This window comes from Chaetodon auriga, chromosome 13 (genome assembly GCF_051107435.1).
Source record: "Chaetodon auriga isolate fChaAug3 chromosome 13, fChaAug3.hap1, whole genome shotgun sequence".
NCBI lineage: Eukaryota > Metazoa > Chordata > Actinopteri > Chaetodontiformes > Chaetodontidae > Chaetodon > Chaetodon auriga.
In genome coordinates this window covers 21,662,118-21,678,561 of record NC_135086.1, presented here as the reverse complement: position 1 = coordinate 21,678,561, position 16,444 = coordinate 21,662,118, and positions in this window count along the sequence as shown.

Below are 16,444 nucleotides of genomic sequence, written 5' to 3'. Positions count from 1 at the left end.
GATTGATGTTCCACATGTAGCAGAGCAGCCTAATAGTCAACGTGCCGTACAGATGTATGGATGCTGGTGTGTCTGAGCAGCTAAAATACTGGGTGAGTGAGAAAAAAGGGGGAAAGCAGCAGGAGTAATATTTCAGAACAACAGACTTCAGTATAGAAAATTCAAGATGTGAATTTTTTTTTTTTTTTGGCTGTGCTGCAGCATCTGACATTTTTGTGAACTTTGGTATAAAAGCCTCAAACTAAGGTACAAAAATGGATAAAGATGTGAGAAGAGATCCCGGATAACATCAGAAGCCTTCCTCATAAACTCAGCTATAAGTCTGGATAGCAGCATTACTCCATACAAATTACATGATTCGTATTATTTGTATGCAACTGTTTAGCATTATTTTGTTGTGACTCGTCCCAGCCGGGATGTGTTTAGCCTAGCTGATCATGCAGGATCAAGACAGGGGAAATGACTGGTAGGCTCGAAAAAATATGCTTTACAAACACATCTAAAATTCAGATACATGCGGGAGCTACTTTTCTGCGAACAACAGCCAGCTTTCGTCGTCATATTCACGTGGTGGCCATTTTCCTCTGATGTCACGCTCACGGCAGGAAGCTAAAATGCTGTTTTCAAAAGGATAATGTCGTACTGCTGTGTTCCAGGTATAAAAGTAAGGAATCTGACAAATCATAAGGACATCTGGTCATGTTTCAGTGTAAACCAACATACTTGATAATTAGCTACCGTTACACAACTGACTGACTGGCATGGTATACTGGGTTTACTTTTTCAGGTCAAAAAGTCTGCCATGAAAAAGGTCTGTTGAACTCTGATGAGACAGCAAGTTAGCACAATCACATGCTGGTTGCCACTCATTGTATCACAATTAGTCATCTGTTGTCCATATTAGTTCCTCTAATGACTGGGAAGAAAGACGAATTTCAAAACATTTCCACTTGGGGGCAGTCCCACGGTTTGGTGGTAATGTCTTGCTCCATGCTGCCGCAGCAGTAAAATGTGGAACTAGTATGACGGCTACATCTGTAGTTAAACAGCATGAAAGCCTCAGTACTTCCCCCCGAAGCCTCCAAGGCTGGACCAGCTCCCAGCAAGGAGGAACCCTGTAGAGTCAGCTCTGTAACTCAGGCAACAACTGGCACACAGGCAGCGTCTGGCTTCTATGTGGCATACACATGTCAGATGGATTTGAGCAGCTACAACAATAACAACAACAACAGCAACACATAGTTGAATCCTTTTCAAAGCTCTGACTCCACATCAAAGCCCTGTCCAACAGAACGTGACAGTAATGTGATATACAGGAAGCACACATATGACAGGCAATACATAAATGATGTAATTGACGGGGCATTTGGGTTGTGTGTACTTTCTGAACTCTTGGTCGATCAGAGGTTCCCTTTGAGGAAACATCCACTTTACACCTCCTGGATTTCTCATGATCTGATGAGGTCCTGACTGTCCAATGAGATTTTTACAAGGAAGTTCAATGGGATTTTTAACCTCATAACATTTTAACAGTGCAGAGCTTTTTAGATCTTTCTCTCTCTTCTCACACATACATATGTGCATACATAGAGCTTCAGAGGTTTCGCATATTGTTTGATGGGAAATAAAGATAGGGATGGAGAGGGGAAGAGGCAAGAGGACGAGGACATGAGTACATCTCATCTTGGAGAACAGTCAAGAGACGCTCTATCAAAGCTGCTTTCCTTCCGCCCATAAATACCAGCTCAGTGAACATCCCCCTCGCCACACCGCGAGCATCAAGTCAGAATCACAGATCTGCTCACCACATGAGAGGCATGATCATCACTTCAAGGAACACTCAGTGGCCCATACAGTATATCTCTGTATATCTTCCACACATGCACTGCTGTATGTGAGAGAGTAAATGCCCAAATCAGTTTGACTGGACATTAGACTTTACCTGCCAGCGCCCTCGTACAAAGTCCATGTAATGTCCAATTCAGCCCATGTGTGAATACAGGAGGATCATTGCCCGGAGAGTTCACCAAGTGGGCATGTTGATGACTTTTCTGTCATGCGACTTGCACAAAACTGGAAGAATACAAACATACGAGGGTGAAGAAGATGTGTCATTTACACAAAGACGCCAATGAAAATGTCCGCTAAGTGGAGAGATGCAAAGATTCGGGAATAAACCTGAACCTACCTTCCTACCTACCTAAACCAAATTACCAGAGTATTTCAACTTGACAAGAACGCATCTGACACAGACAATATCCTGTTCTACATGTGTGAAGGGACAACTCTAGATAATGTTCAGAACTGATTCTCTGGATACTGTCTGGAGTTCACATGACAAAATGGCTTGACTTTTACTGCAACAAGGTGGTCTGATGGTTAAGTACTGAACATTGAACAGCAGTTAACAACACTCGAAATACAAACAAAGAGAGAAACAGTAACAGAAAGAGCCAGAGACAGGAAAGCATCAAAGTCACCTTTCAGTTCCTTTAAATTTCACGATTGGCAGACCCAAATAAAAAAGCTTCCAACCCAAGAACTATAAAGCCAAAATGTGCACAACCCTAGTTTGAAAAAAGTTGGGACCCTGTGTTAAATATAAATAAAACAGAATGCAATCATTTGCAAATGAACTGTGTTTATGGGTTTACAAAGTGTTCCTGAGTCCATGCAGTAATTTCCTTCATAGAGTCATGTGTTCACAAAGTGGTGAACCTTGCTCCATCCTGGCTTGTGAATGACTGAGCCTTTCAAGGATGCCCCCTTCACCTGTTACCAATGAACCTCACAGGACATGAACCCCAGTCTCCTGGGTGAAAATCCTGTGTTTGATTCATCCATCATGACCGGCTCCCGCTGCACTTTTTGGTCAGTCGCAATGATGGTCCTTGAGCAACATTAACACCAAAATGGCAATATCACATAAACCATGAATCCAGTGAGGTCAAACATTAAAATATATTGTCTGTCTACTGTTTTCAATTGAGAATTATGATAAAAAGGATTAGCAAATGATCACATTTTGTTTTATTCATCTTTTACCAACTTTTTGGGGTTTTATGAGGACTCATTTAAAGGGCAGCATGTCTGTGAAAATGTGCTCTAGTGTAAGTCTAAAACACAACACTGCATCAGCGCGAACATGCAGTTATTTTTTTGGTTCTCTTCTCCTTCAGTAAGTCATCTTTGAGTAGCATTAATGAGGCCATGCTCAGTGTTTTACTATGAAAATTATCATGTGCCTTTTACATCACGTCAACAAAATCTGTGCGAAAAATTTAGAGCTGTGAGCCAAACTTTACGGGAGCTAGTGAGTTTCTAGTTTGGTATCACTGGCATCCCCAAACTTTAACCCTGATGTGGTTTTAACCGGATCAGAACAGGTGTGATACAGCTCCATCAAAATCTGCTGTTTAAATCTGTCCGGAGGTGCTGAGAATGTTCTGGTTTTGCTGGTAAAATGACAGCATAAATCATGCTGACATTCATATATGTCACTTAAACCTGCATTAACTGATTTCTTTTTTTACCTCTTGGGTGCAGCAGAACAAACTGTAAATACAACCCTGACATGTTATAATCCTTAAAATGATGTTACAGTAACCATGTTAGCGAATGCTTTTAGACATCTAGAAGACCCAGAGCAACATGACAACTTGTTCTGAGTCGTGTTTCTGGTCGCCTGATGAATATAAGACTCTCTGAGCATGTGGTATTGTCGGCATTTTCTTTCAGATTCATATATTTAATAGTTAAAGCACCTCAGTGCCTCTACATCCTTCCCCTCAGCAGTCCCACTACATCCACCTTGCTCCTGGGTATCTCTACTAATTGCTGGCAGCGGATGAAGGATGAGAAATTCTGTGGTTCTGCCCCCTGAGGGCAGGGATAAGAGGATTCCTAAAGAGATCTTTACCAGGAAGCCACAGGCCTTAAATAGCCTGTCGGAGGATTACTGCAGGATTTCTTCAGAGCCGGGCTGACAGAGAAATATGGCTTCCATGCTTCGTTTTTCAGCTATCGCAAGTAAGACAGGCATGTGTGTGTGTGTGTGTGTGTTTTTTTCTAATTTCTTTCTTTCTCTTACTTATTTTTTTGGAAGGATGGAAGGGAGGTGAGGAGAGGCAGAGGGCAGCGATCCTTCTTTCCATCAGAGATGCGGAGCTGAGGACTTCTGCCAGGGAGCAGAGCTTTGAAAGTGAAACGTAAGAATGGCAGATCACAGAGGCCAAAGAAAAATGATATTCTCCTCGTTACGACTAGCCCCGCCAGGGCCTTTGTTGTGGGGGCTTCTGCTTTTAACTGGAAACAGGTCCGGGCGCCTCCTGTGTTTCTGCAGTGTCCCACACACTCACACACATGTATGCACACACGTGTACATATGCTTGGCTCTATAGTACATTCGCGTACCCTCACACGTACACACACATATAAACTCCCCATCATTTCCTCATCCCCTAAAGCCTGGTGACAGCTTGTTAAACCTGAAGCCACATGCAAAGCCTCGCTCTCTGCAGGATCTTTGTCCTCACCTGTCAGTGAACACATGGGGCAGCCAGGTGGGGGCATCCTACTGTAGATGGCAGGTAGAAACCAAGGGCCACGTTGCAGGTACGCTAACAGAATGCAGTGCAGAAGAAGAGGAGTCTAAAACATCCATCCTGCGCATATATTTCTGTCAACACCATCCTGTTCTTGCTTTCTATCTCCTCATGAAACATATTTCACAATCTGCGATCTGAGGCCATCTGAACTGTTCACTGAAAAGTTTCTTTTTGAGATTTGTTATCAGACATTTCTTGTTAACTTTTTGGGGAAAACAAGAGAGAAAATTCAAAAGATTGAGATGAAAAAGAAACTTTGTTTTCTAAATGTGTCATCACTACAGCTATATATCTCACTATTGTGTCCTTTGTACTATTAGTTTTGAACCCCATCTGATAATAAAGATTACGATCAAAAGATAATTGGGGTAAACTTAGAGTGAAATACTGTGCATGTAATGAGTCACATGTCTCGCCAGGAAACAAAGTCTTCTGGGGACAACGTGGCAAAGTGGCCCCTTCATTCTCTCTGTCTCATTTTCACCCTTGGAGCTGCTAATTCCGCAGAGTCGACATGCTGGCGCTGGAGCAGGCTTTTGTTGCCAAGACTGAGCCTCAATTCCTGCTTTGGATGTTTTCCCCGTGTTTTTCCCCATGCTGCAAAAGATGAAATTCATATTAACAAGAGATTTAGTGTCAGACTGAAACTTCTAATTTGATTTTAGTTTGTTTTGCCAATGAGATGAGACAATTCCACTGCATTTCAGCACAGTTTTACCTGTTACAGGAATTTTATTAAAGAAAAAACAGCAAGAATTGATGACTCCACAAGGTAACCCTTGAGGAAAGCTGTTTTCCATTAAGAAATAGATTTTTTCTATTATTATTCAATAAATTGAGGTTGCAGCTCTGTGTATTGGATTAAATCACTTCTTCAAATGGATATTTTATGATTTTTATGCAATGTAGACACAGCGCTTAAATGAAACGCTGTGTCAGGCAAGTACAGCACAACATCTCACTTCATCCTTATCAACTCGCACGCACACACACACACACACACACACACACACACACACACACACACACACACACATACTCTCACTCTCTCTCAAAACACACGAACACTCGTGCTATCCATTTGATATCTGATATGGCTTATTTTGTGGATTTAATGCTTTGTTGAATCAAACAGGAAAAACTGTGTAAAACTAATGTGGCGCCACTTTTCATTTGGTAAAAATGCTTTGTGTGCCCGATACCCTGGTTCCATATTTTGGGTGAGGGGCAGACCTCTTCAGAGGAAAAGGCGCAGGGGCTTAGCATGTGAACGCTCATCTTTTTAGAATTAAAAGAGGAGGTGATTGACAACTTTTAGTGATGGCCTGAGGGGAGATTCAGAGACCCTATTTTGACTGATTCACACACATATGCATGCTTACACACAGAAACACATGCGTGCACATGCACACCCTTCCCAAGCCAACTGGTCCTGAGAAAAGCCCACAATTTGTCCTGATTTCATCAGAGTAGGAAAATGAGAGTTTAGTACACTGCATGTAACGCATAACAAATCCTTGGTTCCCTCTGCCAAGCCATACAATCAAAGGCCCAAATTTGACAAAAACAACTCTTTTTGTTGTAAAACCCAGTTATTTGGGGGAGAGGGGTCTTGGGTTTGTACATGCAAGAGCACCAGTAAAACATATTTAACCCTGAACCTCTTTAATGGTAACTTGAAAGTCTGCTGTTGTCTCTCACTGGTTTCATACTGGCGGTGACAGTCAGTCAGTAAAGTGATTCCCATGCCTCTCGCCTCCGCCTCGTTCCACATCTGCTGCATATCATTAAATGGAAAAATCCAGTAAAAATATTTACTTCCCGCTTGGCTCTTTGAGCTAAATATACTTTTCCAGTTGTCTTGAGATTGATTTGGCTCTGAGAGATGGTGATGGTCTTTCTTTATGTGCAGCTGTCACAAATCAGGTGTCTGACTTTGATCAGTCATGTCCACTCTGTGATAGATTAGTAATATAATGTTGAAGACATGGGCCAGCAGATCCAAAAACACAAAAACATATTTTAAATCGTATCTTTTTGCTCATTTTAACATATCCCATGCCACTTCAGCTCATCTGTCCTGCGCGTCCTGCCTGACATGTTGGTGTCCATATTACAATCTCACTTTGTGCAGAGAGTGATGCATTACATTGTGGCTTTTTGCCTCATTTTGAACTCAAAGCCCTCAAACGAGTCTCCTAAATGAGGCATGTTACCCCTCCATCACTTTGGCAATGGAGAGGATACATTTGGCCCAAATGTTTTCTTCTTTCCCCTGAATTAACTCAGCATAATGTGTTTCCAAAGTAGCCTCATGTTGTGTGTGATTCCACAAGGAACAGATTATGCAAAGCGTATTCACAGCTGCAATATTTATTTGGTTTTTGCCTTTACATCAGCAGATAATTAGTTGCAGTGTTAAAGCGCTTGAGTGTGGGTTTTTTAATAGATGTGCGTAGCATTCTGCTGGAACTAATACTCCCAAAGTGATCGTTGGGAAGCAAAATGTGTTAACAATTATTTAAAGACAATTAAAATTCACATACAAATAATCTACTGCAACTGAACCACATACCATGGTTGAAACAATATCTCAATTTGTCAAAAGATTCAAATAAGATTGACATTTAAATAAGTGCCAACAAGTAGTGGGCATTCTTCATTGATTGCCCAATTTACCATCATTTTTAATGTGAATCAGTGTTTCAAAGACTTTAAGTGTTCCGCTAGGGTTAATAAAAATGTGTTTCCACCCTGACAAGGAAAACAACCAGGAAAAAGACTTGAAAACTTAACATCTGCAAAGTGTTGGATGTTCAGTTTGGTATTTGGTACTGGTATTGGTACCAGTGTTAAAGTGAAACCCATTTCTGTTGAGACCGACTCCATGTGCTGTAAGCATTTTGGACCTGCTTATGAAGCTTTGAGTCTGTTTATAAGGACTTCAACAAGCTATCATAAATCTTAATTTTGTTGTTTTCACCAAAATATATTTGTGATCGAATACTGTGTTTTCCGCAGCATATAGGTCCAATTTTCCATCCAGATAACATCATTCCTGTCACATGCAGTACCTCTGAGTGAGTGACCCGGCACTCTAATACTTCTGAAACAAACCAGACCTTGTAAGAGAGAGAGTTCCCTGAGGTTTGCTCTATATTAGAAAATAAAACTGAAATGGAGGTTTCACCCGTTAAACCCCAGACGTCTTTGTTCTCCGAGATATAAAATCAGAGACTTTTGCATCAGAGCTGAATCTCTGGCAGCTGTAAATTTTAAACTTAAAAAGAAACAGTACAGCCAGGGAAAAGCAGTCAGGTACTATTTGTATGTGTATGCGTGTTACCATGGGTGTATGCAAGCATGTGTCCAACCACAAATGAGCATACCTGCCTGACTCTACTCTATTCAACACCATGCAGCTTTCGGTCCAGAAGAAAGAAGCGAAGGTCAGAGAATGCTCTCAACTAGCAGATGACGACAAGAACAACCAATGTGAGTATTGGCAACACAGATGTCTTGCTACATCCCTCAGTCATGTACAATACTGGCTGTGTCCTCTTCCTCAACTCAAGAGGAAAATAAAAAAGCAGCAGGAATGAGTAAGGAGTTTGGTTTGATTCAAATTGGTCAGGTTTTTACACTGTGATTTGCATAATTTGTACGAAGGGAACGGAGAGGGTCGGAGAGAGCTGATTAGAGAAAATGTCACAGTGGATTCACATTTCAGCGGCAACTGATTGGACATGAAGCGTTCCAAATGAGCCTGGAGGGCACATGAAACGTCTTCAGATGATGAGGAAAAGAAGATGAGAGGACGTGGAGGAAAGAAAAGAAGGCGGCAAAGAGGGCAAGCTGGAGAGCATTGTTATCCAATTTTTATTTCACAGAGGTATTAAATCAAAGCTTGCTGGATTTACAATGATCAGAAAGAATCATTCCAGAGTATTTATTACATATTATGAAGTAGAAGAGCTGCACACCATGAGTTTTATGTGTTTTTTATGTGTCTTTTCATTTTCATAAAGGCTTTGTGTCCCCAAGGCAAGTTCAAGAATTCACCCCAGTAAAAGGGTTCACACAGCCAGGCATGAGGACACAGAGATTCAAGCGGGTTATTAGACAAGTCGAGCTCTTGCCCCCCAAACTTCAAAGGGCTTCTTTTTTTTATTGTGGAACATTATTTCCTCTAGCAGAAAATAAGTGATTGTTCTGCAAAGCGTTTTGCTGAAAGATAGAGAAAAACAGAATGACACCAGCACACACGCTAACACTCTGTGAAGATGACAGACTCGGGCTGCTGGCAGGCACTTTCCTCATCTGTGCCCGCACTGCAGACACCCCAAAACCAAGTTATCAGTCACGTTACTTTCAGCAGTGATTTCTTGCCTTATCTGTCACTCCACACTGCTAACAGAAATGAGGATCTCTTGGAAAATCTAAAAACAGCATGGTGATGGGAAAAGGAAAAATAACAGTGTCTATATCTCAGATATCTAGTATTCACACATAAAATACATCCTTTTATAGTACTGGCTGCTTTGATCTCTTTTGTTTCTGAACATGGATGTTAGCCTTGGGTGACAATTCTCTGAATAAAAGATACACATAACAAGTTTAAACTCTTTGCTTTTTGTCTCATCGGCAAACATAACGTTAAAACTCTTGCAGGCAGGACCAAGAACACTTGAATGATTTAAATAACTTAAACCTGTGCTGGAGATTTCTGATGTGTATGAATATCAATATCCAAAAATGAAAAAGCGAGGATCTCTTGCTGACAGGAGAAACAAAACTTTGTCTGCTTTATCCTCATTAAATTGGCTCGATTATTAAGACCGTGATCAAGATGTCTGACCCAGATCTGTTCTTCAACATGAAGTGTTTTCAGATGACAGCGACTGTGGTGGACAGTAAAGAAGTATCACAGACACAAACACTCCTTTGCTCAGGCCATCTCAGTATGTTGTGATGCAGCTGCACTGGTAATAGATGTCGAACTATCACTCAGTGTTAAGAAGAGATGACAGTAAACTGTAGCAACACTGCCACAGCCGCAACAACATGAAGAAGTGCCAACTGTCTTGATTTTTTTGTCGTCTGCTGTCAGAGATTTCCAAACTAAATGTTGAGCTTGTCAAATTTCTGCCCCTCTTTTCACTAAAACTATACAACTAAACCCTCTGATGATAAGCATAAAAGTGGGAAAAGTTCCAGTATGGCATTACGGGTTTTCCTAAAAAATAATTGGCTGGTAATTGGCCTGATGGGTGTAACACCTCAAAGCTGATTCATCTGCTGTCCATCACAATGGATGAATGAATTTTATCATAAATATACAGGATCTTAAAGTCCTGATGACAAATAAAGCATCATGAATTAAAAAAAAGTCAAAAAAAAGTTCAAATATTAAATGATGTACTTAAATAAATAAATCAAGCTCCATTTTCTTCAGTTTTTTATACTGAACGATCAGCAAAAAAATCACAGTTAGCAGCAACAGCAACTAATTTAATCTAAGTCAGGGTTAGAAGACTTAGAAAATATGTCGTTAAGTGATGAAAATTAAGTAAAAGCTGACTCACATTGACTCCCTCTGAGTTTTCAACAAGCAGTTTTACTTCCTGTTTCAAGTCATGTCCAACTAACTCTGTAAATACAGACTTGTGTGCATCGGGTTCCCTTTACAACCCGATTCCAAAAAATTCAAATCTTCATTGACTTTTGTGAATATCTGCTTCTTCTGAATTTGATGCAGCAACATGTTTCAAACAAGTTGGGACAGGAGCAACTAAAAACTCCAAAAACACCTGTTTGGAACATTCCACAGGTGAACAGGTTGATTGGTAACAGGTGATAGTGTCATAATTGGGTATGAAAGGAGCATCCTGGAAAGGCTCAACCGGTCACAAGTCATGATGGAGAGAGGTTCACCATTTTGTGAACACATGATTGGATAAAGGATGTTTACTTTGTAAAACTGCCAGATGACTGCATTCTGTTTTTACCTTTTTTTGGAATCAGGGTTTTAACTTCACAGGACAGGGCTCCAAACAATCTCTGAACGCATGAATAACACTCTGACATTTACCACCGAAAAACAAAAGTTAAAGAGACTACATTAAAGAGCAGTGAAGAGGAAATGGCGTTTATGTGCACCTTGGAAAATCCAAGTGAAAGCTAATGTCTTAATACACTGACAGAAGAGTTCACAGTCGTGACAATGGAGTTTTCATAGCTTCAAGTGCGCTTCAGGGAGGAATAAATCCCACTCACATATTATGACATGCACCTCCCTCATCTAAGGGAAAAAACTGAGCACAAATAATACTTTCACACAACACCACCGCCCCTTGGTAGATGTGAGCAAATGGTCCGCTGCCCGTGTGTATGGAGTGAATCATAAGAGTCTGAAATGGCGTGACTGCGGACTGTGAGTTATGCTCAGATCTCTCCCAGACATCAAATGCTCCGGACATCCATCACTCAGCCGCTACATGACATTTACAGCCACTGATGTGTTCGCTCCTTTGCCTTTGCTTTGGCACTCTGAACAATGCTTTCCACTGACACACACAGACACTGAAGCTACACACTCCTGGTTACAGACAGAGAGCTTTTCTGAGGCTGCTCCTCCATAAGAAAAGAATTAAAATAACTGCTGTTGATTTATAATTCGAGCTTTAAAAACTCTCCTTTGACCATTCATTTAAAAGCTATTTCTCATCTAAAAGAGTCCAAACTTTTTGCTTATTTTCAATTCTTACTCATAATTTTAAAACTACCATATAAAGCAAAGTCAATACTTGTACATTTTCACATAACTTTTCCGTTTTTAGAGTGAATCCAGCATTAAAACTCGTATGAGGTAACAAAAAGTCTACGATCCATCTTGTGTTCAGGTGAAAAACAAAGTTTTTGTGTAGATTGCTCTGCCTGGAAGAGTTACTGTAATTTTTTTTTTTTAACTTACACTTACATGATTTATTCTTTAGGCTTTAGACTTTAGGGTCCCTGAAAAACGTCCGTCCATATAATATTACACACTAATGCCAACACAATTGAACTCATTTTCAGAAAATTTCACAAGCAATATACTTCATATTCTATTATGTTACAGGGGCATGACAATAATTTCAACAATGAAGTCTCTAAAACATGGAAAACTGCATTGATAGCTCATTTTTGATAATTAGAAATGTTTTTCCTTAAACATTTTTAAAGTGTCTTTTTCAAGCCCACACAGGCATAAGTAAGCTCTGACATGATATACTCACGAATTCATTATGCAGTCTCACAGACACCAGCTATTCATTTCAATAATCAATAATCTTTACTAATAATCTAATAAATTAATAATAATCTTTATCTCAGCCCTTGAAATCCTGTGAGTCATGTTTTCTCATTCTGCTTGTTGTCAATTGTTTTTGTTTTTTTTTATTAGATGTCATTCATTTAATCAAATAGTTTTATACTCTTTCATCAAATCCACTTTATTTATTCAGTCCACATAATCACATGTTGTCTCAGAGGACTTTACAATCACAATAACATAACGACCCCCATCCATCCTGAGACCCTCAGTTCAGATTATCCCTGTCAGTCTCTTACTTTAGTGTTTCATTGTTTGTCTTGTTCAATCATTGTTGGATTTTATTGTTCCTTTGTCCTAACTTGTGTGGGAAGGAAAGCTGTGATAAAATAGTGTCATTGACTCAGTTTCCACAGCAGGTATCACTTTATCTCTTTTTCCGGTTAAAAAATACACAAATACATGAATAAAAATCCACCATCTTTCCCTGGTGTGTGTGTGTGTGTGTGTGTGTGTGAGTTGAAACCATGATGGACAGCCGTCAGGTTAGGCTGCATGAATTTGCGGCCCGTGTCCATGGATTCTGCTGTATTTAGTCTGATAATAAACCTGGGAGAGACAGAGGTGGAGGAGCACAGAGTCTCGCCAGGGCATGATAACACCTTGACAATTCAACACACATGTGCCGCGGCATGCTGGGCCGCAGCCTCGGGGCAGAGCCTCAACCAGCATGTGGAAGAGGTTTTCCACTCAGCTGAACGTCCAGTACCTCCAATACGGCGGCCCCGGAGCCAGATCTAACTCTGCGGTATTAGACATCGAGGCCAGCTGTGGATTAACACAATTTGCACCTCCTCTCGGTGCAGGTAACACCCACATCTCCCCGCGGAGGTCCAACTCGTCAGATTTAGCCTTGGCTCCACCTTCACAGCCTTTCGTGTTAAAGCCAAAATAAAACACATAAATTCAGAGACACACACACACAGAGACAGACATCCTCTCAAGAAGCCAGGTTTTGTTACCCAAGACATTATATTTACAAAGAGTAAATTCAATTCAAAAGCCGTAATGAAATAAGAGCGAGAGAATCTAATTTAACATCACTGCACCCCACTGCTGTTTTAAAACGCTTGAACAACTTCTCGAGGCGTTTCGTTTCGTCCACGGCGAGCTGAGACACTGTGGCATTCATGCCGTTTTCTCTCACATCCTGCCATCAATCCATCACTTACTGATGGGGACCCTAACATAACAATCTCATGATATCAAAGGTTGGGACATCTGTGTTTTATATGTAAAGACCCTCAAAACAGCTGTCAAAGTCCACACTCCACTTGACAAGTTTGACACTTCCTTAAAGAGCTCTGGCACCTAACAGAGATTTTTTTTTCTTTGTTTTGCTTTTTCTAGCCATTGTCTCTCATGTGCGATCAGAGTTGGATCATGTCTGTCACTTTCAGACTCCACAATGTAGTGATCTGTGAGTGACACTTAAAACTACAACGCAAATGTCAGGCGTTCACACTTAAAAAGTCTTCAGGAGAAGGACAATGAGTTATCAAAAAAGCCTGAGTACGGTGGCTCTGAGAGCTCTGTGTATGACAGCCTAAGAAAACACATGCAAATGAAAAAACATCATCACCAATTTGACAACACGTGCACAGCATTTAGTAAAAATGCAAAGGGTGAGAAAACACTACCAGATACAGAAATGCTGCAAGTAGCACAAACAACGGAAAGTGTTTCCAGGGGACACTAAAAAGTGATGTACACAAGCTGTTGCCATGGTTTGTGACTCATGAAGTTATTGAAGTCGGCTATCAGTAGGTGGTAGTAACAAACTGAGCTCAAACGTAAGATTTTTGGCCATTCCCAGCCATGTCCGAGCTGTTTCATCACTTCTGAGTGTCTTCCGGAAACAGTTTCCCATGTTGTCGATGTTACTTGCAGCTTTTCTGTATTTGCTTGTGCTTTCTCATTTTGCAAAAACTGTTTCTTAATGCTGTGCATGTGTTGTCAAATAGTTGATGTTTTCTTTGTTTGCTTGTGTTTTGACTATTTGCATGTGTTTTCTTAAGTGTGTTGCCCTCATAGGCACACCACAGCACCATATAGCTTTGGTACAATCATTTCTCAAAGACATGCACAGGCTAAAACAGTCAGATACTGACTGACTCTTAGACAAACTAACTGACAACACACACACAAAGAATAAATATTAAAAACACAAGGGGGAAGAGCCAAAGGTTTGCAGGAAGAGAAGGATGCAAGGAAGGGGGAAAAGGGAGATAATAAAGGAAGAAGTAATGGGAAGGAAGGAGGAAAGAATGTAAATATGAAAGAGCAAATACAGGAAAGACAGAAAAGACAGGAATAGGGATGGACGGGGCAAAAAATAATGAAAGAAAGGAAGCAAGGAGAGGGAGAACAAGTGAGGTAGAAAAGAAGGAAGAAAGGAAAAATGAATCATGGGAAGGATTGGAGGGGGATGGAACAGATGAGAGAAGGAAGGAAGGAAAGAAGATGGATGGGAGGAGGGATGAAAGTTAGGAGCAAAAGAAGGGAGAGAGGCCAGAAGGAGAATGGGAGGTTTGTGTTGCTCCTCTAAACAATTGACCTGGGTGAGCTTTTGGTGTTTTTTGGCACACAGAGAGGCCCGGGTCCAGAGTGCTGACGAGAGGCTTAGCCACGATGGGTGGAGCATCACGCTGCGAGGGGGGGAGGGGTGGGGTGGGTCAGGGTGAGTCAGGGGAGGTAGGATGGGGGGGGCTGGACTGCCCTCTGACACGACCCTGTCAAATAAGCGTGGAACCAACACGTACCGTGGGCCATTCAAATAGCTCAGATTAAGGTAAGACACAGATTTTATCCACTTCAGTAACTACATATATTTACACTGTGTGCACTTTACAGGATTCTGTTTTTTAGACTGTTTACATTTTACCAAAATGTGGACACCCAGTGTTTTTACACCAGATAAATGAATAAGAGCAACAAGGTGTCAGCATGTGTTTTTCTGCTGGTGATGAGCAGCACTGCTAATGGAAGCAGGCCTGTGCGACAAAAACAAGTAATCTGTAGCAGAGGCTGGTGAAAACCTCGCCTTGTTTAACACTGTACACTAAATACCATATACCAGGTATTCTAGAAATTCACCTGGACAATGTGCTCTCAGCAGCCATTCAGTGGGTCCAAATGAGCAACACCTTTCACAGCCGACACAGCTCACATTCATCACACACATCCAGCCATACTGAAAACAAGGAGCCTACAGTAGATAATGAAACTGACATTCTGGTCAAAAAAAAGCAATATCGCCTGAATGTAAAGTAAATACCAGAAAAATGTACTATATTTTATATTTTAAGAATTTAAAGTGAGAGACAACAAATAGCTTTTCCACTGCTTACACAAGGGTACAAAGGTTATTTAGCAGAAGATATTTTTCTAGATAGCTAAAATTACGTTTTTATAATTGTAACTATTTTCTAAAACTCCCATGAGACTTCGAATAATTCAAAAAGTAGAACAATTTAAATACAGTCAAACTGAGGTTACCTCAAACACATTGTACTTTAACCTTAGAAAGCACACACAGATCAGGAAGTACAGTGTGTGTTGTGACGGTGTTTATGGTAAATAGATGAAATATATTTAGAATAACAGGTGTGAGATCAGAGGCCGTTTCTTGTTTTTACATTGACACACCGAGCGCAGAGCGTGCAGTAATGACACGTGCACTAAATAGAAGTGTGATTGTGTTTACCTGCTTTACAGATGTTGAATGGAGCTTTATGAATGGACTTCATTCAGTATTGCACTGCCCTCAAGTGTTCATAGTTGAAAGCTCATGCTGAAGTGTTTATACTACAAAGGTTTTACTGGATGATGGTATCTGTGTGTACTATTGTACTGTGTTTAATAAAATGATACTTTGTTCATCATAAAAAGAAACAAACACAGATGTACTGGTGTAATTTAAATACAGGGATTATTAATAATGTGCACAATGAGTCTGTATTTCTCCACTGTATTACTGTTAGTAGTAGTTGTTGTAACTGTAATACCACTACTAGTAAGTAAGTAAGTAATTAAGTTATAGTAAGGAATAATAATAATAATAATAGTAATAATAGTAATAATAATAATAATAATAATAATAATAATAATAATAATAATAATAATAATAAAGCTTAGTGCTGCGGCACTGATCAAAATGCTTTACAAAGGGCAGACATGAGGTAAAATAAAATAAAACAAAAACAATGAAAATTTACATCAAACAGTAAGTACAAAGGATATAATAGAAAACAAAATACATATATATATATATATATATATATATATATATATATATATATATGTGTGTGTGTGTGTGTGTACACATACATCCCAAAATACTGTATAAGACATACGGTGCATATACATGCTGGAAGTAATACTGATAATGATAGGCGTAGTAATCCTCATTGCAGCAAGCACAGAATTTTCAATTAGATTCAATATCAGCATTAATGTTTCAAGT